The 25,610-nt window shown below is 44.1% G+C and overlaps 1 protein-coding gene across 6 annotated transcripts in view; it reads left to right on the top strand.

Moving 5' to 3' along the window:
- Nucleotides 1–25,610, top strand: part of LOC132385229 (CMP-N-acetylneuraminate-beta-galactosamide-alpha-2,3-sialyltransferase 4-like) — a 133,153-nt gene that overhangs the window by 27,825 nt on the left and 79,718 nt on the right. The window contains exon 1 of one of the 6 annotated variants that reach the window (XM_059957206.1): nt 4,902–4,921. The exons of the other annotated variants lie outside the window; for them this stretch is intronic. The gene's annotated coding sequence lies outside the window, so the exon portion shown is untranslated. Of the gene's footprint in view, nt 1–4,901; nt 4,922–25,610 lie in introns of those variants that run through there. 6 annotated transcript variants of the gene reach the window in all.

The raw sequence follows: 25,610 nt of genomic DNA, 5'->3' as shown, positions 1-25,610 counted from the left end.
ATTTAACACCCCCCCCCCCTTAATATTATCCTCAATGAGCACATCACCTGTATAAATATCAACAGAGACAGGAGAACCAGCATATTTCTTAAGGCACCATTGTCAGTATGACTTTCTAGGTCTTTTGGCTCCTTCCTTGCCAGAGACTGTAACCTGGCGATTGCTTTGGTTTTGGCATGAGTCATGTTAATATAAGAAACAGCACCGTCTACTACTGGATTAACAGATGGGTGTGCCTGGCTATTTTCAGAAAATTTTGCAGAGTTACCCTGAGGTACAGAGGAGGTATCAGGGGTAAGTTTTTTACGCAGAGACTGGTGAGTGCATGGTATGGGCTGCCAGTGACGGTGGTGGAGGTGGAAGCAATAGGGTCTTTTAAGAGGCTTTTAGATAGGTACATGGAGCTTAGAAAAATAAAGGGCTATAGGTAAGCCAGTAATTTCTAAGGTAGGGACATGTTCGGCCAAAGGGCCTGTAGGTTTTCTATGTTTCTAACCTTTTAACTGACTCCATGATTAATCTAATGCTTTCCTCCTACATGGCTTGTAATCCTACATTTTCTTACATCCATGTGTCTTTCTCAGAGGTTTTTAGATGTCCCTATTGTATCAGCCTCTACCACCAACCCTGGCAGTGTGTTCCAGGTACCTGTCACTTTCTGTGTAAAAACAAAATAAGGAAAAAACTAACTTGGACATTGCCCCTAAATTTTCCTCCACTCACCTTAGACAGATGACCTCTGGTATTGGCCATTGCAGTCCTGGGAAAAAGGTGCTGGCTGTCCACTATATCCATACCTCTTGTAATCTTATATTCTTGTATCAATCAGAGTCAGGTTTAATATCACACGCATCTGTTGTCTTTGCAGCAGCCATATAATGCAATACATAACAATTGAAAAAATATTACAGTAAATATATATAAATAAAATAGTTGAATTAAATAAGTAGTGCAAACAATATAGAAATTAAAAAAGTAATGATGTGGTGTTCAGGGGTTCAATGACCATTCAGAAATTGGATGGCAGAGGGGAAGAAGCTGTTCCTGAATCACTGAGTGTATGTTGTCAGGCTTCTGAACCTCCTTTCTGATCTTAACAATAAGAGCAAGGCATTGGCTGGGTGGAGGGGGGTCCTTGATGATGGATTCCGCCTTTTTGAGGCATCACTCCTTGAAGATGTATTGGATACTATGGAGGCTATTGCTCATGATGGAGCTGACAGAGTTTACAACTCTCTGCAGCTAATTTTGATCCTTTGCTGTAGCCCCCCCCCCCCACCCTCCATACCAGGTGGGTGATGCAGCCAGTCAGAATGTTCTTCATAGTACATCTGTAGAAACTTGTGTTTTTGGTATCATATCAAACCTCCTCAAACTCCCACTGAAATATAACTATTATTGTGCCTTCTTTGTCATTTCATCGATATGTTGGGACCAGGTTAGGTCCTCAGAGATCTTGACACCCAGGAACTTGAAATTGCTCACTCTTTCCACTTCTGATCCCTCTGAGGACTGGCGTGTGTTCCCTTAATTTTGCCCTTTCTGAAGTCCACAATCAGTTATGTGGTCTTACTGGTGTTGAGTGCCAGGTTGTTGCTGTGATGTAACCCCCTTGTCACATCTGAAATTCTGCCAACGATAGTAAATTTACAGATGGCATTTGAGCTGTGCCTAACCACACAGTTATGGGTGTAGAGAGAGTAGAGCAATGGGCTGAGCACACATCCCTGAGGTGCACCAGTGTTGATTGTAAGTGAAGTGGAGATGTTATTTCCAATCTGTGCAGATTGTGGTCTTCTGTTTAGGAAGTTGAGGATCCAGTTACAGAGGGAGGTAAAGGTCCAGGTTCTGGAGGTTTTCAATCTGAACTGTAGGAATGATGTTAAATACTGAGCTGTATTCAATAAACAACAGCCTGACATAGGTATTAGTACTGTCTGGGTGATCCAAGGCCACACAAAGAGCCAATGAGATCACATCCACTGTAGATCTGTTGTGGCGATGGGCAAATTGCAGTGGGTCCAGGTCCAGTAATGACCTGCAAACCCTGCAGTTAACATTTGATCCAGAAAGTGCCAGTCAATGACCATATAAACATGGCATTCTGTGGAGTTACCATTGCCTGGTCTCACCATCATATCTTGGGGGTCATAGTTGGCTTGAAACAGAACTAGGCTAGTCACACACATGCTGGCTGGAAGAACAGGGCAGAGACTGGGTGTTCTGCAGTGGTTGACTCGCTCTGAAGCTCAAAAGCTTTTGCATTATTTGCAATAGGATTTTCCCCACTTGCTTGGATGCATGCATCTCCAACAATACTTGAAGTCAGCTCCATCCAGGATAAAGCAGCTGCCCATGCCACCACATCAAACATTTGTCCCCCTGCAGTGACTATACTAAGAGAAGTTTACCAATGGTGGGATTCCTTCCAAAATTCACACTGTCATGGTTTAGAAATGTATCAATGCTTCTTCATTGCCTGGGTCTAAATCCTGGAACAGCACTGTAGAAGCAGTGGATGCAATGCATTCCATCACAGTTAAAGCTCTCCATCCCATCGAGCACATCTACAAGGACTGGTGTCCCTGGAAACCAGCATCCATCATCAAGGCCCCCACCACCCAGGCCATGCTCTCTTCTCAGTGCTGCCACCAGTTCCCACACCAGCAGGTTCAGGAACAGTTATTACTCTTCAACCATCAGGCTCTTAAACCAGAGGGCATAACTTCACTTAACTTCACTCACCTTAACACTGAACTGATTCCACAACTGATGCACTCACTTTCTACACCTCATGTTCTCAATATTAATTGGTTATTTATTAGTATTTTGTTTTTTTTTCTCTTTTTGTGTTTGCAGTTTGTTGTCTTTTGCATATTGGTTGCTTGTCTTTGTATGCGGTTTTTCATTGGTTGTATCGTGCTTCTTTGCATTTACTGTGAATGCCTACAAGAGAATGAATCTCAGGGTTGTATATGATATATATCCACTCTGATAATAAATTTACTTTGAACTTTGAAGATTCACTAGAAGGTCAGCATTAGTCACTGAAGTGCTCAATACTCCCTTAACAATAAAGGGTGACCTGTGCCTGTGCCAGGGTGTGAGGCATTGTTAAGGGTCCCTACCACTCATGCCACAAACTCTTTGACCCACTACTGTCAGGAAGGAGGTACAGGAGCATCAGGACTAGAACTGCCAGTGGGTAACATCCTCTTCCCTTGGGCTCTGAACTAATGAATACCCTGTCATCACTGAGGTCTCATCACTTGGACAGCAAGCTGATAGCTTTGTACTGTTTACCTGTGCTGTGCAGTTCACATGCATTTTGAATTTTATTTTATTAACTTATTTGTGATAATGATTTGTTTTGAGTGCTGTGTGTGGCTTTGTAGGGACACCATGGTCTGTAGGAAAGTTGTTAATTTGGTTGTACACATGTAGTCAGATGACAATAAACTTGAACTTGAAACAGTAGGACCTTGAAAAATAAGTAACAAAAAGTTGATACATGTTAGAAGAAATAAAATGATGTCATCTAGATCATTGTTTTTGTTAAATGAATAAAACCTATTGAGAAAAAAACCCTTTGGTTTAGATCGGGGGTCGGCAACCCGCGGCTCCGGAGCCACATGTGGCTCTTTTAGGTCTGTGCTGCGGCTCCCTGTTGCTTTGGGAAATAATTGGTTGTGGCGACCCTTTTCCTGGCACATCCGAACTGACTCACAATAAGATAGCCTACGGGGGTTTGCGAGCACAGAGCTTTGGAGCCTCTGCGCCATGGGGGGGGGGGGGGGCAGGTTGAGGGAGGCTTAAAAGTGAGGCTGAAGATTTCGAATAAAGTTTTTTTCCTTCGACTGCAGTTACCGACTCCGTGTCGTAATTTTAGCGCTGCATGTAGCACACCGCTACATGGTCAGTATTTAATTAATATGTTTTTTATGTTAGTTTGTTAGTTTTTGAAATGTAAATCTAAATTTGAAGATTATGGTGATCTTGTACAATCTAAATAAGACGTTGTGGCGGGCGACCCATTTCCTGACACATCCGAACCGGCTCACAATTAGCCAGCGTTCAGGCTAAGGGAGATAGCCTACGGGGGTTTGTGAGTACGTGTCTTTTGCAGCATCCGCGCCCATGGGGGGCGGGTTGAGGGAGGCTTAAAAGCAAGGCTGTTTAGTTCGAATAAAGCTATCTTTGACTGCAGTTTACTGACTGCGTGTAGCAACCGCTACAACGTGTTTTTATCGCTGGCTGTCCAGAGGGGAGGTGCTGAAACGCTTTGTCGCGCGTCTGGAAGAAGTGAAAACTTTCCTGGGCAGCAAAGGGCTCAACTTTCCTGAGCTGGAACAGCCAGAGTGGCTGGAAAAGCTACACTTCATGGTAGACATGACAGCGCACCTGAACACGCTGAACACAGCTCTTCAACGGGGTAAGGACGTACAGCCCTGCACATGTTGGGGGATGTTTTGCATTCGAGCGCAAGTTGACGTTGCTTGCCAGAGATTTACAGAAAGGCACATTGTCTCACTTCCCCAATTTGAGAGAGTTCAAACAATGTCACGACATGATAAATTCGGAGTATTTACATTCTGCAATCATCGCAATGCAAACATCGTTTGGGAAACGCTTCTGTGAGTTCAGAGAGGAAAAAAACACATTATCCTTCCCGGTCACTCCCCTAAGCATCGATCCATCCCTACTGAATACGACTGCATTGTCAGGTGTGAGTCAACCTGAAGAAGTATGATAAATATTTTAATTGCGTATTATTTTACGTATATTCATATGTTTTCATTGTTCAGTGAAATAGTCCTTTTATTTTTCAGGTTGACAGCTGGCTGACGTTATTTTTGGTTTGCTGCTGGCGGCAAATTTAAGTTTGGCGTTTTTCATAAATACAAGAAGGACTCAAATAGACGTTGAGTATTTTACTTAAAAGTAACCTTCAACCCAACGTCTTTTTTTCGGAGTTCAAAATGTTTTTGTTGCATGCAGAAATGTAATTTCGTTTTCTCTGCAGGAGTTCATCAATTTCATAAATGCAACACATTATAGTTTATTTATACATAGCATAAAGGCAAAACAAAACGTTGTATGCAGTGTTATTTCATTTTAAATGTCAAACGGGTTTTGCGGCTCCCAGTGTTTTCTTTTCTGTGGGAAACGGGTCCAAGTGGCTCTTTCAGTGGTAAAGGTTGCTGACCCCTGGTTTAGATGAATTGTCTCTGTACATTTAAGAAAAAACACAAAATTTGGCACAGAAGAGAATGTAACATTTTTGTAAAAAATTATTGGAAAAATTAGCTGGACTCACAGATGAGTGAGTCTTGTTTATAAAATGATAAAGCAATTCTGGGAAACAGCAAGCAGTGCAGTCATAAATGGGAAGATAATGAAGTCCCTTCAAGTTAAAATTTATTGATGTCATAACCATATTTACACAGCATATAAATGGCATGGAAGCTAGCCATTTGTAGCAGCAGCACCAAAATTAATAAGATGAAGACAAATGTAGTAACTAAATTTAAATAGTAGAGAAACATTTGGAATCAGGAAATTACACAGCATTGAGGGTAGCCATTTTGTCCATCATACTAGTTCTGCCCATTGAGACTGTGAAATGGTTTGCATTTCCTAACTCTTGCCTTTTGGCGATGCAAGATATTTTCTTTTGAATGTTTAGAATACTCTTTTGAGATACAGATCGTTCCCTTGTAGATCACGAGTTCGAGACCATAACCAGTGTCTGCACTTGAAAACAAAATTTTCCCGATAATTTTACTTGCCTCTCCCCACTTCCAATTTCCGTATACCTGCTTCTTGAACCATCCAGTAATGGGAATGGGTTCCCACTCTGTCTAGAATTATCTTTATCAAATTTCTTTGCTTGGAGGAGAACATCACCAGTAGCTCGATTAGGATGTCTGTCTTAGTTTCAGTTAGTCAGACTTAGTGGCTAAGTGGCAGTAACGAGGACTGAGAATGATGTTTAATTGGAAGAAATTACTATGCAGGCAGTACTTGAAGTCTGACCAAAGGTAAGACATTTTGTTGAGGTGCAGGATATGGCTATTGATTGAAGAACTCAGAATCCAGTGGATTGTTTGTTGCTCTAGATAGTTATGGGGAGAAGACATAAGAATGGAGTAGAGGTTAATAATAATAATAATAATAATAAATCAGCTATGATTAGATGACAGAGCAGATTTGATGGGCTAGTATGTTGCTTTTATGCTGTATTACTCTCACTGTGACCAGTTCAAGGAATGGTACAGATGTACTTGAAAGTTGGGAGGGAAGAAGTATGAATCAAAAATCTGGAAGAGACTCGTGTGAAACATGGACCTGCTGCACAAAAAGGGCTGCTTCTCTCCTGTAAATACTTCGAAATACTCAAGACTTGTATTTCATAATAAATATAATTTATGGGTTATAGCTTGAGAATGATGGTTAGCTGCAGAATATAGTGAGCATGTGAGACTTATTACGTTCACTGAGTTCAAAACGACCACAAGGGATTTACTATTCACCCTGGCACTGTCTCCAAGCTGATCACTTCCTGTTAAGCCTTTCGGTGCTTGTCTTGTCCTGTCCTGTCCTGTCCATACTGCACCAACCGCCACTTTAAACGTGCAGGAGCAGTGTGTGGTTCAGTGCCTTGATCAAGGACACACACAGCTGAGGCTCAAACTAACAACCTTCAGATCCACTTGGCCATGTGCCAACTTCATAGATAGCACAGACTTAAAGTTTCTAAGGAAGGGACATTTAGACACACTACCAAAATTGCGATATTAGTGTAATATAGATTAACAACAATTAATGTTAGCCACTTTAAGGCTGAGACAGAATAAATTATTTTGAGGAACAAGGAAGTCACAGAGAAAAGTCAGAAGTAGCTCATGGACATAGAGGAGAACCAGAGGAGCTCAAAGAAATTGACATTAGTCAACATATCACACTTAAGGACTCTGCAACTCATGTTCTCAATATTTATTGGGTATTTATATATATATTTTTTTTACCCTCTTTGTATTTGCACAATTTGTTGTCTTTTGCACATTGGCTGTTTGCAATTTTTAATTTTCTATTGTGTATCTTTGAAATTACTGTGAATACTCACAAGAAATTGAATCTCAGGGTTTTATATGGTGGCATGTATGTAATAAATTTACTTTGCAATATGAATAGATTAGTAGGACTGATGGCCTGTATCACAAGGTTTTGAAACAACCGGTTTGAATAATGGTAGAGCAAAATGCTGGAAACATTCAGGAAGTGGTTATAGGGTACTCAAGAAGATAGGGAAGTATTAATGTTCATTTCTAAGATGTAAAGTATACCTGATGAAAATAACACCTTCTGTTAGTGAAACCAGGTAACTAATGTAGGTCTTTCGTAACAGCGAGGTGTCGTAAAGCGAATGATCAAAAAATGGGGGACACCTGTATATGCATTGCTGCATGTCAAAAGAATGTTTTATACATTTGTGAAAGTTATTACTGGGTACCATAGAGTCTTGGGTAAGAAATTTGACAGCTTCTAACGGGAGTGTTTGTTGCTAATGAACTCGAGCAAGAATTCAATCTACACCAAAACCTTGTTTATAATGCTGCTGCAATTTTATTTGACATCAGGATTCTTTGTACTTTGTAAACTGCTAGTGGGTAGCTGCTTTATTATCTTGGCATTGTTGGCAAGGCCAGTATTTATGGCCAATCTCTAATTGTCCTGCTGATGGTGAATTTTTATGAGCTACTGTAGTTCTTCCATTGAAGGTGTTAAAGTTGAATCTGAATAAAACTCAGGAGACCAGCTTCTTATAGTTACAACAGTTTATTGCGCACCGTCCTGCAGGAGTTTGAGACCCCAATTGTCAAAGGGAAGGTACGTAAGTACTGCCACCATCCAACAAATGGGCCTACTCTCTCCGGCTATAGCCATATATTTATACATAGTAAGTCCCATACATTACTGTTGCAAGATGTCATTTGAACTGGTTCACCCACCAAGTCTGGTGGTGCAAAACTTAGTTACAGGAGCATCAAAACTAAAACCACAAGGCTACTAAACAGCTTCCTCCCACAGGCAGTCAGACTGCTAAATAGCTGCTCTACTTGACTCTGCTTTGGACACTTATAACTTGTTTTTGACTGACATGTGGCTGTTGTGTTTTACTATTTATTGCTATGTTTATTATTTAGTGTTGCATTTGTTATGTTATGATTGCACTGCTTCTGGGAAACACTGTCTCATTCTGCCCTGCAGACCTGTTCAGTCCCAATTATTCTTTTAGCCAGAGGTTACATAGGTTCAAAATGCAAACACGAGGAAATCTGCAGATGCTGGAAATTCAAACAACAGATACAAAATGCTGGTGGAACACAGCAGGCCAGGCAGCATCTATAGGGAGAAGCACTGTCGATGTTCTCTCAGCCTGAGACGTCGACAGTGCTTCTCCTTATAGATGCTGCCTGGCCTGCTGTGTTCCACCAGCATTTTGTGTGTGTTGTATAGGTTCAAAATGATTTTTTTATATCTTCAATTCCTCATTCCCTCCTTTATCATTTCATGATAACTTTCCCATTTCCCCATTTCATGGGGAACCAGTGGATGTGGTGTATTTGGACTTCCAAAAGGCATTTCACAAGGTGCCACACCAAAGATTATTACTTAAAGTAAAAAATCATGGGATTGGGAATAATATTCTGGCATGGATGGAGGATTGGCTTTCTAACAGAAAACAGAGAGTTGGGATAAATGGTTTATTCTCAGACTGGCAGTTGGTGACTAGTGGTGTTCCGCAGGGGTCAGTGTTGGGACCCCAAATCTTTACAATCTATATTAATGATTTGGAGAAAGGGACTAAGTGAAACGTATCGAAGTTTGCTGATGACACAAAGATGGGAGGGAGTATAATAAGTGCGGAGGACATTGAAACCCTGCAGGGGGACATAGATAGGCTGAGTGATTGGGCAGACATTTGGCAGATGAAATATAATACTGACAAGTGTGAGGTCTTGCACTTTGGCAGGAAACATAATAGAGCAAGTTATTATCTAAATGGAGAGAAACTGGAAAGTGCTTCTGTGCAAAGGGATCTGGGGGTCCTGGTGCAGGAAACACAAAAAGTTAGTATGCAAGTGCAGCAGGTGGTCAAGAAGGCCAATGGAATGCTGGCTTTTATTGCTAGGGGGATGGAGTATAACAACAGGGAGGTCTTACTGCAGTTGTACCGGGTATTTGTGAGACCACACCTGGAGTACTGTGTGCAGTTCTGGTGTCCATATTTAAGAAAGGACATACTGGCTCTCGAGGCAGTGCAGAGAAGGTTCACTAGGTTAATTCCGGGGATGGGTGGGTTGATGTATGATGAGAGGTTGAGTAGATTGGGACTCTACTCATTGGAGTTCCGAAGAATGAGAGGCGATCTTATTGAAACATATAAGATTGTGAAGGGGCTTGATTGGGTGGATGCGGGGAGAATGTTCCCAATGATGGGTGAAACTAGGACTAGGGGGCATAATCTTAAAATAAGGGGATGCCGTTCCAGGACTGAGATGAGGAGAAATTTCTTCACTCAGAGGGTAGTGGGGCTGTGGAATTTACTGCCCCAGAGAGCTGTGGAAGCTACTACATTCAATAAATTCAAAACGGAGATAGACATTTTCCTGGATAAAAATGGCATTGGGGATACGGTGAGCGAGCAGGTAAGTGGACATGAGGCTAGGTTTAGATCAGCCATGTGATCTCCTGGGCCAGTTTTCGATAGCCTGGATGGGTCGGAGAAGAATTTTCCAGATTTTTTCTCCTCAATTGGCAAATCGGTTTTTTTTTTCTGGGTGATCACATGGGTTTGGGTGGGATGAATAATAAAATAAAATGGGCGGCATGGCGCCCTGTTGGTTGGCACTGTTGCCTTGTGGGATTCGGTGAAAACTAGAGTTAAGATTGGATCAGCCATGATCTTGTTGAATGGCGGAGCAGGCTTGAGGGGCCGATTGGCCTACTGCTCCTATCTCTTATGTTCTTATGTAACTCTCAGGACCCAAAGGTTACAATCGGATCCCACGGCTGAAGCAGCTAGCCACCAGTGGCCCCAAGCATCGCAATACAAGAACAACAGCAGTTACAATAAGTAGAATACTTCAGTAACACGTTTGCAGTCTGTTCGATGATCCACCGAGATTGCCTCTTCAGTTTCACAGCTATGGGGGTGGTCAGTAACACCTGATATGATCCTCTCCGCCGAGGTCCGAGTTTCCCTTGATCCTGGTTCTTGATCAGGACAAAATCCCCAAGTTCCAGGGTGGGATGGTCACTCTTCTCTGTGGGGTAGTTCTCTTCCTTGTAAGCCTGCCGTACCTGTGAACGTAATGCTTGGAGAATTTTGGTTAGTTGGCATATATATTTCCCCATCTCTTCCCCTAGGGTATGCATATTCAATTTTACTGGTAGACTTTCTGGGAGCAATGGTACACAAGATCTTGGTCCCTAGAATGTCCTCATGGGCTGTCCATAAATGATTTCAGCTGATAACAACACTGTTTCCCCTGTGGGGTAACCATCATGTGGAATAGGGCTAGCAGTAGGACCTTCAACCAAGTGAGTCCAGTCTCCAGCATTAGTTTGACCAATATACTCTTCAGAGTGCCATTGGCTTTTTCCACTATGCCAGTGGCCCGTGGGTGGTGTACACAGTGGAATTGTTACTTGATAGCTAGGCTGTTACATATCTCTTCGTTAACTTTCACCACAAAGTGTGGGCCATTGTCAGAGCTCAGCATCTCTGGCAGGCCTTACGTAGGAGTTATTTTCTGTAATAATACTTTCACAACAGTCATAGCAGTTATTATTGGTAGTTAGAATAGCTTCAATCATAGTTAATAGTTAACATAGTTAACTATTAACTATTGACATAGTTAATTCAGAAACAAAGGTTCTGAACTTAAAGAAGGGTAACTTTGAAGGTATGAGACGTGAATTAGCTAAGATAGACTGGCAAATGATACTTAAAGGGTTGACGGATATGCAATAGCAAGCATTTAAAGATTGCATGGATGAACTACAACAATTGTTCATCCCAGTTTGGCAAAAGAATAAACCAGGGAAGGTAGTGCACCCGTGGCTGACAAGGGAAATTAGGGATAGTATCAAGTCCAAAGAAGAAACATATAAATTAGCAAAAAAAAGCGGCACACCTGAGGACTGGGAGAAATTCAGAGACCAGCAGAGGAGGACAAAGGGCTTAATTAGGAAAGGGAAAAAAGATTATGAGAGAAAGCTGGCAGGGAACATAAAAACTGACTGTAAAAACTTTTATAGATGCGTGAAAAGAAAAAGATCGGTCAAGACAAATGTAGGTCCTTTACAGTCAGAAAAAGGTGAATTGATCACAGGGAACAAAGACATGGCAGACCAATTGAATAACTACTTTGGTTCTGTCTTCACTAAGGAGGACATAAATAATCTTTCGGAAATAGTAAGGGACCGAGGGTCTAGTGAGATGGAGGAACTGAGGGAAATACATGTTAGTAGGGAAGTGGTGTTAGGTAAATTGAAGGGATTAAAGGCCGATAAATCCCCAGGGCCAGATGGTCTGCATCCCAGAGTGCTTAAAGAAGTAGTTCAAGAAATAGTGGATGCATTAGTGATAATTTTTCAAAACTCCTTAGATTCTGGATTAGTTCCTGAAGATTGGAGGGTGGCTAATGTAACTCCACTTTTTAAAAAAGGAGGGAGAGAGAAACCAGGGAATTATAGACCGGTTAGTCTGACATCGGTGGTAGGGAAAATGCTAGAGTCGGTTATCAAAGATGTGATAACAGCACATTTGGAAAGAGGTGAAATCATCGGACAAAGTCAGCATGGATTTGTGAAAGGAAAATCATGTCTGATGAATCTTATAGAATTTTTTGAAGATGTAACTAGTAGAGTGGATAGGGGAGAGCCAGTGGATGTGGTATATTTAGATTTTCAAAAGGCTTTTGACAAGCTCCCACACAGGAGATTAGTGTGCAAACTTAAAGCACACAGTATTGGGGGTATGGTATTGATGTGGATAGAGAATTGGTTGGCAGACAGGAAGTAAAGAGAGGGAGTAAACAGGACCTTTTCAGAATGGCAGGCAGTGACTAGTGGGGTACCGCAAGGCTCAGTGCTGGGACCCCAGTTGTTTACAATATATATTAATGATTTAGATGATGGAATTAAATGCAGCATCTCCAAGTTTGCAGATGACACGAAGCTGGGCGGCGGTGTTAGCTGTGAGGAGGATGCAGGATGACTTGGATAGGTTAGGTGAGTGGGCAAATTCATGGCAGATGCAATTTAATGTGGATAAATGTGAGGTTATCCACTTTGGTTGCAAGAATGGGAAAACAGATTATTATCTGAACAGTGGCCAATTAGGAAAAGGGGAGATGCAACAAGACCTGGGTGTCATTGTACACCGGTCATTGAAGGTGGGCATGCAGGTACAGCAGGCGGTGAAAAAGGCAAATGGTACATTGGCATTCATAGCAAAAGGATTCGAGTATAGGAGCAGGGAGATTCTACTAAAGTTGTACAAGGCCTTGCTGAGACTGCACCTAGAATATTGTGTGCAGTTTTGGTCTCCTAATCTGAGGAAAGACATTCTTGCCATAGAGGGAGTACAAAGAAGGTTCACCAGATTGACTGCTGGGATGGCAGGACTTTCATATGAAGAAAGACTGGATCGACTAGGCTTATACTCACTGGAATTTAGAAGATTGAGGGGGGATCTTATTGAAACGTATAAAATTCTAAAGGGATTGGACAGGCTAGATGCAGGAAGATTGTTTCCGATGTTGGGGAAGTCCAGAACGAGGGGTCACAGTTTAAGGATAAAGGGGAAGCCTTTTAGGACCGAGATGAGGAAAAACTTCTTCACACAGAGAGTGGTGAATCTGTGGGATTCTCTGCCACAGGAAACAGTTGAGGCCAGTTCATTGGCTATATTCAAGAGGAAGTTAGATATGGCCCTTGTGGCTAAAGGGATCAGGGGGTACGGAGAGAAAGCAGGCACAGGGTTCGGAGTTGGATGATCAGCCATGATCATACTGAATGGCGGTGCAGGCTCGAAGGGCTGAATGGCCTACTCCTGCACCTATTTTCTATGTTTTTATTAATCCATCTACTAAACACATCTATAATAACTAAGCAGTATCTATAGAGATGTACTTCAGGCAATTCAGTAAAATCAACTTGTAGACACGAGAAGGTCCACCTGGCAAGGGAGTCGTACCTGGTGTGTAGGGTACAGGTTGCCAGCCAGTTCTCCTTTTCCAGGTGTGTACAATTATGTATATAATCGACCAGTATTGGTAAAAACTGTGTAGAGAAAAGAAACCTGTCCTGCTGGGGAGGTTCGAAGGCCTAGGTTGGGGTCTTTCTGGCACCCCATCTGGGACCACAGTTTGCGCTCCTCCTCAGAGGCGTCCCCCTGAAAAGTACATATCTCCTGCATGTCTGGCAAACCCGTTCTGCTTAAGTCATGGAGGGTTACTTGACGAGAACCCGAAGTGACTACAACTACTGAGGATTGTGCCGCACTTTTCGCTGTCTCATCCGCCAAAGCATTGCCTTTCATGACCCAGTCGGACATGGGGGTGTGGGCCACACATTTAATGATAGCCAAAACTCCAGGTAGCTGTAGAGCGGTGAGTAAGTTGTTTACAAAGGTGGCATTACTAATGGGGTGGCCAGAGGAAATCAGGAAACCCTGATGTTCCCAGAGTGCCCTGTAGTCATGTGCAATTCCAAATGCCTAATGGGAGTCTGTGTAAACGTTTGCACTTTTGTCCGCTGCAGGCACGAGTCAGAGCAAACAGCTCAGCTTTCTGGGCAGAGGCAGCTGCTTCAAAAGAGGCCTGCTCATTTACTTCACTGTCCGTCACTATCGCATTGTTTCCCTGCTGGATCCACAAAAGAGCTTCCATCCTCATGAAACGTTGCCTCAGGCTTGAGGGGGAATTGCGGAATGGATGGGAGAGTTGTCCTTCCTTCCCAGTGATCTGGACAGGGGGCAGTTGGTGCGGCTGACTTCATGGCCTGAAATTGCCCAGAGATGTGGTACAATGTCCTGGATTTGGTCAATATTAAAAGAGTCTTACCAGATATCCCATCTTCACCTCAGACTCCTTCCAGTATTGGAGTTGGCCTGCAGCCAAGTCTTGTCAGTCTCCCTCGGTGCTGGAGGCTTGTTTCGTCAGGGTGCAGGCAAGGAACTCTAGGCTCTTTGACTTGAATCCAGGGCAAACCCTAACGATGGTATAGAGAACCACCAGTCCTGTCTGTCGCCAAAGGAAATCCAGAACTTCGGCCAGTAATGCACTATCCTCTTTTCCTTTAACCTGTCCAATCACAGTGACTGGGAACTTCCGTCCCTTGAGGGATGCATAATATTGGCTTTCCTCAGTGGAGCACCCCGTAGGGTCATTGCACAGGGTCACATGGGGGTCGACTGCTGGCAGAGGGGGTTCAAACAAAGTGGAGTCCAGATTAAGTGCCCACCACTGGGGGTTCGGTGATTGAGGAATCTGTCGGTTGTTCACTACTCCCAGGGTGATACCCTTGTCTGTGCGTAGAATCTCGACTTCCAACGGACAGGGCAAGTCTCTCCCTGCTAGATTACACCCCCGACTGGTGGTGACTGTTAATGAAACCTCACACTGGTTCCCCTGGAATTCCACCTGCAGTGGCTGGGTACGTGAATACGTACGTTCCGTGCCTTCGAACCCTGACACAGTGATTGTAGCGTCTGATAGCTGGAATCCCTTTTCCGATATTATTTCCTAATCGAGAGTGGTTGTGGTTGCCCCCCCCCATATCAATCATAAACGGAATTGAAATTCCAGCAACTTGCAATATTACATTGGGCTCTTCCTTAGGGGTGGTACTCACGGTAGGGAGCATCCCTGCTTGTCAATTTCTAAACGGGTTGCAGGCAGAGAATGCGGTCGTTGCCCCCCACCTGTCCCTTGCTAGGTTTTTTGTGCCCAGTTCTGATCCCCGGACATAGCCTGCTCGCGTCTTTCTCCCAGTTGAACATATTCACCTTTAATATTAGATCCCTTCGGGGTTGATGGGGATTCGAAAACTGGGTCCCAATAATATGTCAAAGCTCGTTGCATTCGATTTTGGTCATTGTCAGGCCAATCCATATTTGTTTTAATCATGTTGGCAAATTTGGTTGGTAAGTATTGGAGCAGTAAGGCATTAAACTGGGGGGACAGATTCCCATTATTAAGGCCTGGTCTCCTGCGAAAGGGCTGTAGCAGGCCACAAATCACTCCCACTAGTCTGGTCCTGATTCCCCAGGCTTAGGTTTGCATTCAAGTGCTTTAATGTTGTTTACAGGTTGCTGGAGAGCCCCCACCGAGGCCATAATCTGGTTTGTCTGTTCATTCTCATTATGGATTCCCACCTGTAACTCCTGGTATCTTAATTCTGCCTTCCATTTCCTCCTCTCATCAGCTGAGAGAATCATGCAGCAAAGACTGAATAAGTCTTGCAGGGTCGCATTAATCATTTGTATAGTACTGCGGACATACTGAGCAAACTGTGCTGGTTTTTCCTTTCTACCTGGGGCCTGATTCATGATCATTATCATTTCTTGAGGCTTCCAGGGTGCATACACAGGAATCACTGAGGGCTGTCCCTCCTCCGCTGCTCATGGATTAGGCAGCATTCGGGTGGGCAATTGTCTTAATAGAGCCGTTAACTCTGGGGTTTTATCGGATTCTTCCCTCCCTGTCTCGGAATAATCCTCCGTATTCCCTTTCTGGATCTCAGGGTATAGGGACCTCCCTTTCCCTGCCGCCGCTGTTTTACACGAGCGGTCATCGTATCTGAGTACTGGGAGGATTGGAGTTCAGGGGCACTGGGTGCACTTGGCCCCTGGTAAGGTGGGGGTGGGGTACAATGGGTGCCCACTCCTCATTGTGGTCACTGTCCTCAAACAGGGTCGGTATGCCAGACATGGGTTCGGGATCCCTTGTTTCCCTATTAGTTCCAACTCTAGACTGGCGTCCCTGCCCTTCTCTCCTATCTAGGCCGGCCTTGGTTTGCTTACGTTGTTTTTCCTGCTCTCGTTTTCAGCACCCATTCACCCATTCACACTCCGCCTTCAGTGTCTCCCAACCTTTTGGCGTTCCTTCTGCAGTACATTACTCTATCCTATTGTCACATACATTATTCCTCCAACTTGCTAATAATATACTGTTTCACTTTACATCTGCCTTTTCCTTCCATTCCCTTTTCAACAATTTCCACTTCTTTCCACAGTTCTTTCTCCATATCAAATTTACTGCTTGTTCTCATGAGGTAATATCCCAGATTTCCCCCCCCCCCCCCCCCAGTGGCCACATCTTGTTCCCTGATTTCTTATTCAGCACCACACTCAACATTCGCAAATCTTTTGTCTTGTCTGGAAAACTCTCACACGAATTGTGGAGGATTGTTCCTGGCCCACTCGTATCAATCGACTGCAACTGACCCATGATCTCAAAGTAATTTACCTGGCACAAAGCCTCCTTCTCAATTAACAATCAGATAAATTTACCTGGCTGGGCACTTCCTGCCCACTTAATAAATTTACCCAGCTGGTGCCTCCTGCTCAATTGGTAAATTTACCCAGCACATCTGCCTCCTGCCCAATCAGTAAAATTTACCCAGTACCACCACCTGCTCAATTAATAAATTTACCTGGTACCGCCTCCTGCTCAATTAATAAAATTTGCCTACCTTATATGAGTCTCCCGACAGATTTTTTCCTGATCCCGTCAAAATCAGCAGCCTTGGGCAAGGGACCGTGCCTCCAAAGGAACTAACGGAGAGCGACAAAAGGTAAAATACCTATTGGGCACCCGGTCGGTCTCTGCAGTCCCCAGAGTGCTCCAGCCGCTTACTCAGTCTGTCTGCTTGGCACTCCCTATTTTGGGATCCTGTCTGTGACGCCAAATGTTAAAGTCGAATCTGAATAAAACTTGGGAGACCAGCTTCTTATAGTTACAACAGTTTATTGTGCACCCTCCTGCAGGAGTTTGAGACCCAGTTGTCGAAGGGAAGGCACGTAAGTACTGCCACCATCTGACAAGTGGGCTCCCTTAGTCAGGTTACAGCCGTATATTTATACATAGTAAGTCCCATACATTACTGTCGCAAGATGTCATTAGAACTTCATTACAGATGGATATTCATTCCTGTTCTTATCGATGAGTCCTCCTCCCTCCCTACTCAAACAAGAGTACAAAGTAGAATTTATCAAATTCTCAGTGTCTCGCTGCAAATTAAGAGAGAACTGGTATAAGCCGGGTTTTTTGCTAACTGCTGAAGACAGAGTTTACTTCAGTTCAAAAATTCCTGTTCAGTCCCAATTATTCTTTTAGCCAGAGGTTACAAAGGTTCAAAATGATTTTTTTTATATCCTCAATTCCTCGAAGGTGCCCCTGCAGTGCTATTGGGAGGGATCTGGGATCAGATGTCCATGTAAGGAGAATGTTCCAGGGCCAGCTGGAGTTTGAGCCTGGAGTTCAGGGTGCCATCATCAACTTGTCTGGGAGTTGATACCAAAGCTTGGAGCTCAGAAGTCTAGAAATTGAAGCCCAATGGCCAGAGCTTGGAGACGGGATGCCTTGAGACCTGTCCTGGATTTCGAGAACTGTCCGTGTGTGTAGGTGTGTGGGAAGGAGGAAAGGGGTCCTGTTGTGCTGTTGTTTTGTTGCTTCTCATGTTCTGCCGAGCACTGTGGACACGCTACATTAGCGCCAGAATATGTGGTGACACTTGTGCTCTGCCCACCGCACACCATAAGTGAAGGACTGGCAACATACTTTCATGTCAGGATGGTGTTGACTTGGAGCGGAGCCTGCAAGGCTGAGGTTGTGGTGCTTTCTTGTATCCCATGATCTTGTCCTCCTCAGTGGCAGATATTGCAGGTTTAGAAGGCACCATTGATGTAGCCAGGGCAAATACCGGGATTGTACTGTAAATGGGTTGAGTTCAAAGTTACTGTGCACCGGTGCTGGAGGCAGTTAATATTTATGATGGTAGTTTGGGTGTTTCTCAAGTGAGCTACTTATTTCTTGATGGTGTAGAGCTTCTCATGAGTCGCTGGTGCTACATTCATCCAGGCAAATGGAGAGGTATGCCTTGTGGCTGGTAGAATAGTCATGAAGTGTCAGGAGGTAGGTCACTCACTGCCAACTTCTTACAGTTTGATCCATAGTTTTTATGTTCTGGTCTAGTTGAATTCCTAGTCAGTAGTGACCCCAAGATATTAATAGTGGGATGCTTTCTATTTAGAGATGATCTGTGACTGGCACTTTTGTGGTGCAAATGTTACTTGACACTTGTCCCCAGTGCCCAAGTTGCTTTGTTTACTGACTATTTACAAATGTAATTGAAAATTCGTACAGTCGTCAATCAACATGCCCATTTTCTGACACATCAAAAGGAGGAAGATCTTGAAAGTAGTTGAAGATGGTTGGGCCTAGGAACTTCTGTGGTGGTGTCCTGGGGCTGGGATGATTAACAAATCAACAAGTTTCTGTAAGATGTGATTGCAGTCATCATAGTATTTTCTCTTCATTGATCTCAGTTGGGACTTCATGTCAAATACTGCCTTATTGTCAAGGGCAATAAATTCTCCCGGGTTCTGCATTCAGCTCTTCAGCCGTTTGGTCCATGTTTGGACCAAGGCTGTGGTGAGGCCTGGGTCTGAATGGTTTGGGGAAAACCCAGACTGGTCATTGATGAGTATGTTCTGCTTGATCGTCGATAACTGAGAGTAAACTAATTGGGTTGGACAAAACTTTTGAGAGTGGCATGGTAGCACAGCGGTTAACGTAATGCAGTTACAGTGCCAGTAATTGTTGACAGGGGTTCAATTCCCACCGCTATCTATGAAGAGTTTGTGCACCCCCTGTGACCGTGTGGGGTTCCTCTGGGCTGTTCATTTCCTCCTTTATTCCAAAGATGTAGGTTAGGGCTGGTGAGTTGTGGGCGTGCTATATAGGTGCTGAAAGTGTGGTGACAGTATGAACTGCCCAGCTTAGTCCTTGCTGATTTGATTTGATGAAATGGTGCATTTCACTGTATGTTTCAATGTTTTGAAACATGACAAATAAAGCTGATTTTTATCTTCTCTTTGGTAATTAGCTGGATTTGTCCTGCTTGATATGAATTGGACATACTTGGGCAGTTTTCCACATTGTTGGGTAGATGCCAGTGTTGTAATTGCATTGGAACAGTTTGGCTGCTATAGGCCTAGTTCTGGTTCTGGTTCTTGTCAATATTGTGGATAGAGCTGATTTGGCTAGAGACTGATTTCTGTTGTAGTGGGGATCTTGGGAGAGAGCTGAGGTAGATCATTTATTTGGCTATATATGTTGGAAATGTATCAGATTTTCTGTGGTGCTCGTGTGATGGATGAGGATATTCTTGGAGACTCCATTTCATTGCTCATATTCATTCGCTGCCAGATGTACGACTGGAGAGTTTTAATGTTCTGTTGGTTATAAGAATGGATAGCTCTCTCAGTTGCATGCTTATTCTGGTGTTTACCACAAGCCTAGTCCTGTCCATAGCCCCACTGGGCTGGCACCTCATTGTTTGTCCAGCATGGTTTCCTGTTCTTCTCATTGAACCAGGTTTGATTCTCAAGCTAGAGTGATCATGGGCATACGATTCCAGGACCACCATGTGGTTGACCTCCACCCTTGCCACTCCCAACATACTTTGCTCCTGCTAGATTTACAGACTTGCTCTCTGCTCCACGTTGATAAATACCATACAGTGCAAAAGTCTTGGGCACCCTAGCTATATATATCTGTGCTGAAGCCTTTTGCACAGTACTGTACATGAAGTCAACCACATAGTGGTCCTGGGGTCTCATGCCCAGGTAAGGATGGCATATTAACTTCCTTTAGTCAACAAAGGCTAATTATTGCTATGTGGCAACTTATTATTGCTGAAGCTAGTTACTTGTCCTTTCTTCCATATTCCAGGTCATTAAGTGAATTTAAATTCTATAGCTTCTGTGCTGAAATTTGAACAAGGAAATGTGTAGGATCATCTCAAAGTGGCATGAAAGTTCAGGAGAGTGCATTCCTGACATTGGCATTGGGAGACAAAGACCACACCATGAAGAGTCAGAGGGACACATGGTTATTTCTGTAACTGTCTTTTGTCTCCCTGTTGCTAAGATGAAGGCAGTCAGAGAGTGTAATATATTTTGCATGAAAAGACAAAGTCATGGTATATTTCAATTCCACTGACAGAGAGCAGGACCCTTAGGAGCACACCTTCCCTTTGGCAGTACTTTGGGATCAAGGATGACTTGCTTTCACTCCAATTCTGATATCCTGAAGTGATGATAAAGGCCAGAGATCAGGACGTACAGTCTCCAGCATAGTTGGGGCAGCATGCTGGGATTGCATGCTGCTGACAAAACTTCAAAGGTTCTTTTCCAATCTGATGAGTCACGGCGACTAGATTTGTTCAGTGTTTTTTGTGCTTGGAAGTCTGGTGTTGGGCATTGGAATGTTTTGTTCTGCCCAATAGAACTGGCAGAGTATAATTAGACCCTGATACTGGCCTGGATAAAAAGCCAATGTTATAGCGTCATGGATAAATACAGCCTGGAACAGGCCCTTTGTATCAAATCCATGTCAACCATCAACCACCATTTACAATAATCCAACTTTGAAACCCATTGTTATTCTCCCCTCATTCTCACTGACTTTCCCCAGATTCTACACTTACACATTAGGGCAGTTAACAGTGGTCAGTTAACCTATCTACCTGCATGTGTTTGGGAACTGGAGCACAGAGGAATCCCATGCAGTCATATCGAAAAGTTGCAAACTTCACATAGTACCCAATGTGTTGTTGGCTCACTTACCATAGTTTAGAGCTTGCTGAACAGATTTGATGTTTTCTTTCAAAGCATTGGAGTGCCTGCTATTTGTGATGAATGTCTCAGTAGCACATTGGATGGCAGGGACCTTGACTCTGCCTTGTGTAGCTGGATCCTGGACTTCATTTCAGATTGCTGGCAAGTGGTAAGAGTGGACTCCCTCACTTCCACCCCTCTGACTCTCAATACAGGAGCCCTTCAGGTCTGTGTACTAAGTCCCCTCCTTTACTCCCTGTATACTCATGACTGTGTCACCACCCACAGCTCAAATCTGCTAATTAAATTTGCCGATGACACTACATTGATTAGCCTAATCTCAAATAATAATGAGGTGTCCTACAGAGAAGAAGTCATCACCCTGACACAGTGGTGTCGAGAAAACAACCTCTCCCTCAATGTTGCAAAAAGAAAGTCAAGTCAAGCCAAATCAAGTTGATTTTTATTGTCGTTTTGACCATAACTGCTGGTACAGTACATAGTAAAAATAAGACAACATTTTTCAGGACCATGGTGCTACATGAGCAATACAAAAACTACACTGAACTACGTAAGCCAACACAAAAACTACACTAGACTACAGACTTACCCAGGACTGCATAGAGTACACAGAACAGTGCAAACATTACAGTAAATAATAAACAAGACAATAGGCACAGCAGAGGTCAGTAGGTTGGTAGTCCGATGGCTTGGGGGAAAATCTGTTACATAAATAATCAGCTGAATTGCGGCACCCGGGATTCCGTCCGTTTCTGTACTCCCGCCGAGTATTTCATTGCCACAGATGTAGTCCAATTTAATGTCCATTGGAGAGCAGAATGGACAGGAGAGCCAGCGGGCTAGGGCTTGCTTTTTTCCTGGCACGGACTCCTACCCACTCGCCTCACTTTCACTTCCATTCACACCGCCTATGATGTCCTCAACTCCGGCTACCGGCATCAAGCAACACCAAGGACTGAAGGCCCAATTCCCTCAGCAAGCTGAGGTTGTGCAATCTACCCAACAGATCTTCATGAAGGTTTGTTTTTGTGCGAATTCTGTATTGTAGCAGTAACTGGTGATGGCTCTGTTATTCATTGCCCTAAACCCTAATTGTGTCTTAAAATTAAATTTTAATTTAAGATTAAATTTAAAAAACTAAATGAAAGTAGCACCAGATCCAAAAGGCCGCTGCTGCCGAGTGCCGCGCTGCCTACTGGAGCTGGTTGTGCATTACAGGAGTGGAGACATTAACATTAATTGACATTAATGGATCTGGGGTTGAGAGGGTAAACAGCTTCAAGTTCCTTGGCATCTACATCACTGAGGACCTCATGTGGTCTGTACACACCAGCTGTGTGGTGAAAAAGGCACAACGGCACCTCTTTCACCTCAGACGGTTGAGGAAGTTTGGTATGGGCCCACAAATCCTAAGAACTTTCTACAGGGGCACAATTGAGAGCATCCTGACTGGCTGCATCACTGCCTGGTATGGGAACTGTACTTCCGTTAATCGCAGGACTCTGCAGAGAGTGGTGTGGACAGCCCAGTGCATCTGTAGTTGTGAACTTTCCATGATTCAGGACATTTACAAAGACGGGTGTATAAAAAGGGCCTGTGGGATCATTAGGGACCCGAGTCACCCCAACCACAATCTATTCCAGCTGCTACCATCTGGGAAACGGCACTGCAACATAAAAGCCAGGACCAACAGGCTCCGGGACAGCTTCTTCCACCAGGCCATCAGACTGATGAACTCACGCTGACTTGAGTGTACTCTATATTACATTGACTGTTCTATTTATTATAAGTTATTATAAATTACTATGATTGCACATTGCACATTTTGACGGAGACGTAACGTAAAGATTTTTACTCCTCATGTATGTGAAAGATGTAAGAAATAAAGTCAATTCAATTCAACTCAATTACTATTCAGTGGACTCTCAGCTTTGTGTTGGGTTTGATGTTTGAATGTTCAAGCACTTTTCTTTAGAAGGCTAGAGGCTGAACTGGTAGACACAATGTTTAAAAAGTAGGATGGTAAAGGTAGTAATGTGTTGGCAAAAGCCACAGTTTGGCAATCTCAGAAGGATCTGTTTATTTCCACTTTTAGCTGTCTTGTCTATTAGCAATTCGTAGTATATAACAATTATAAAAGCATCTTGTGTTAGTTCCTTTACTACAGCTGAAATCCACAGTCACAGCCATCAGTACTTCAGTAAGCAATATGCTTTAAGATGTTTAAAAAAATCTATCGATACTCAAAATTATCGAACCTTGGATGGCAGACTCGGGTTGCAAGTGCTGTTCCTCTTTAAGAAAATGGAAGTGGAGATGCCACTCTGGGCTACAGGTATGATTGAAATGCAGAGTCCTTAGACTTCCACTCTCGACTACGCTGCAGATGAATGTACTGTCTCTGGAAAATAAAGTTGAAGCCGTCAGAGCAAGATTGCTGTACCAGAGGGACATCAGGGGCTGCTGTGCACTTTGCTTCATGGAAAACATGGCTATCCCCCACCATTTCAGACACAGCACTGCAGCTCGATAGCTTCATCACTCTCCGCAAAGACAGGACAGCTCAGTCTTTTAAAGGCAGAGGAGGTGAAGTATGCTTTATGATTAAGCTTATCGTGGTGCATAGATGAGGCAGTTCTGTCTCAGTCCTACTCACTCGACGTGGAACATCTAGCAGTCAAATGTCATCCATTTTATCTACCGAGGGAATTTTCTGCCATCATCCTGGTAGCGATGTACATTCCACCTTGGGCCAACGTCAGGCCGGCTCTGGAGGAGTTGAACAATGTAATCAGCAGGCACAAAACAGAGCACCCTAATGCCTTCCCAATCATTGTGGATGATTTCAACCAGACCAGCTTGAAGAAGTCTCTGAGTAACTACCACCAATATATCACCTGTGGAACCAGAGGAGCCAACACACTGGACCACAGTTACATCACCATCAAGAACACTTACTGTGCTATCCCACACCTTGGAAAGTCTGATCACCTGCTGATTGATCCCCGTGAGAAGTGTCCACTAACCTCAAAGAGCTGCAAACAATACACTTCATCAATGGAAACCTGGAAAGATGTGCTATTTACTGAGGACGCGTGGGAAAAGGGCTGGGCTGTTGGTCAGATTGAAGTGGAGGGGCTTTAGGATCCCTCTGCCTACGATCCTACTAGCTAATGTGCAAGCCATAGAGAACAAGGTGGATGATCTTAAAGGGAGACTCACCTACTGCAGGGAGATGCAGAACTACTGCGTATTCCGTTTCACGGAGACCTGGCTCTCCCTGCCACCCCCGACTGCGCCATCTGACCAGAGGGATTTTCGATCCATCGGATGGACCGCACGGCGTCTTTGGGCAAGATGAAGGGAGGTGGAGTCTGCCTACTGATCAACACTGCATGGTGCTCGGACACAGTGGCACTGATAAGCTCCTGCAGTCCGGACCCGGAACACCTGCCGGTGAAGTGTCGTCCCTATTATCTGCCACGGGAATTCACCTCGGTCATACTGACAGCGGTCTACATTCCCCCACAGGCAGACGTGGAGTGTGCTGTAAATACACTGTATGCCAACATCAGTGAACTTGAGACCAGGTATCCGGAGGCTTTGCTCATTACAGCCGGGGACTTTAACCAGGCCAACCTCAGAAAAGCACTGTCAAAGTTATACCAACATGTCTCCTGCTTCACTAGAGGCCTGAGTATACTTGACCACTGCTACACAGCAGTCAAGGATGCCTACCGTTCCGTCCCACGACCTCACTTTGGAAAATCGGACCATCAGACCGTACTCCTCCTCCCGGCTTACAAACAGAAACTGAAGTGGCAGGTCACGGTGTCAAAAGTGGTGTCGTGTTGGACAGAGGAAACGGATGAGGTCCTCTGTGACTGCTTTGAATCGGTGGACTGGTTAGTATTCAAGGACTCGGCAGCTAACCTCTGAGTATGCCTCAGCTGTCATGGACTTTATCTGGAAATGCACAGAGGACGGTGTCTCTCATAAGACGATCTGGGTATTCCCTAACCAGAAACCTTGGATGAATTATGAGGTCCAGTCCCTTTTGAAGACTAGAGCTGCGGCTTTTAGGTCCAGGGATATCAGTCACTGCACGGAATCCAGGCATGAACTCTGGAATGCCATTAAGGGCACCAAGAGGCAATATCGAGCCAAGTTGGAAGCCCAGGCTAACCAGAGGGATGCCAGTAGACTATGGCAGGGTCTAAATGAGATTACTGGGCGCAAAGAAAAGGCTGGGAATATCAATAACTGTAGTGCTTCTCTTCCTGACGAACTTAATGTATTCTACACAAGATTCGAACAGAAGAGGAGCATCCCACCCCCTCTGGATGAACCGGACCTGGTGGCATCAAGATTCATCGTCACCGAGGAAGACGTTAGAAGAGCCTTCCTGATGATAAATCCAAGGAAGGCGACGGGCCCAGATGGCATCCCGGGACGGGTTCTCCGGGCCTGTGCAAGCGAGCTAGCTAGAGTGTTTGCTGACATCTTCAACTGCTCCCTGCTTCAGTCTAAGATCCCCTTGTGTTTTAAGAAGGCAACGATAATCCCAGTGCCGAAGAAAAGCAAGGTGGCATACCTGAATGACTATCGACCTGTGGCTCTGACATCAATTGCTATGAAGTGCTTCGAGCGATTGGTTATGGCACACATC

The sequence above is a fragment of the Hypanus sabinus genome, chromosome X2 (assembly GCF_030144855.1).
Source record: "Hypanus sabinus isolate sHypSab1 chromosome X2, sHypSab1.hap1, whole genome shotgun sequence".
NCBI lineage: Eukaryota > Metazoa > Chordata > Chondrichthyes > Myliobatiformes > Dasyatidae > Hypanus > Hypanus sabinus.
Note: the sequence above shows the minus strand (reverse complement) of the source record. Positions and strands in the feature narration are given on the sequence as shown.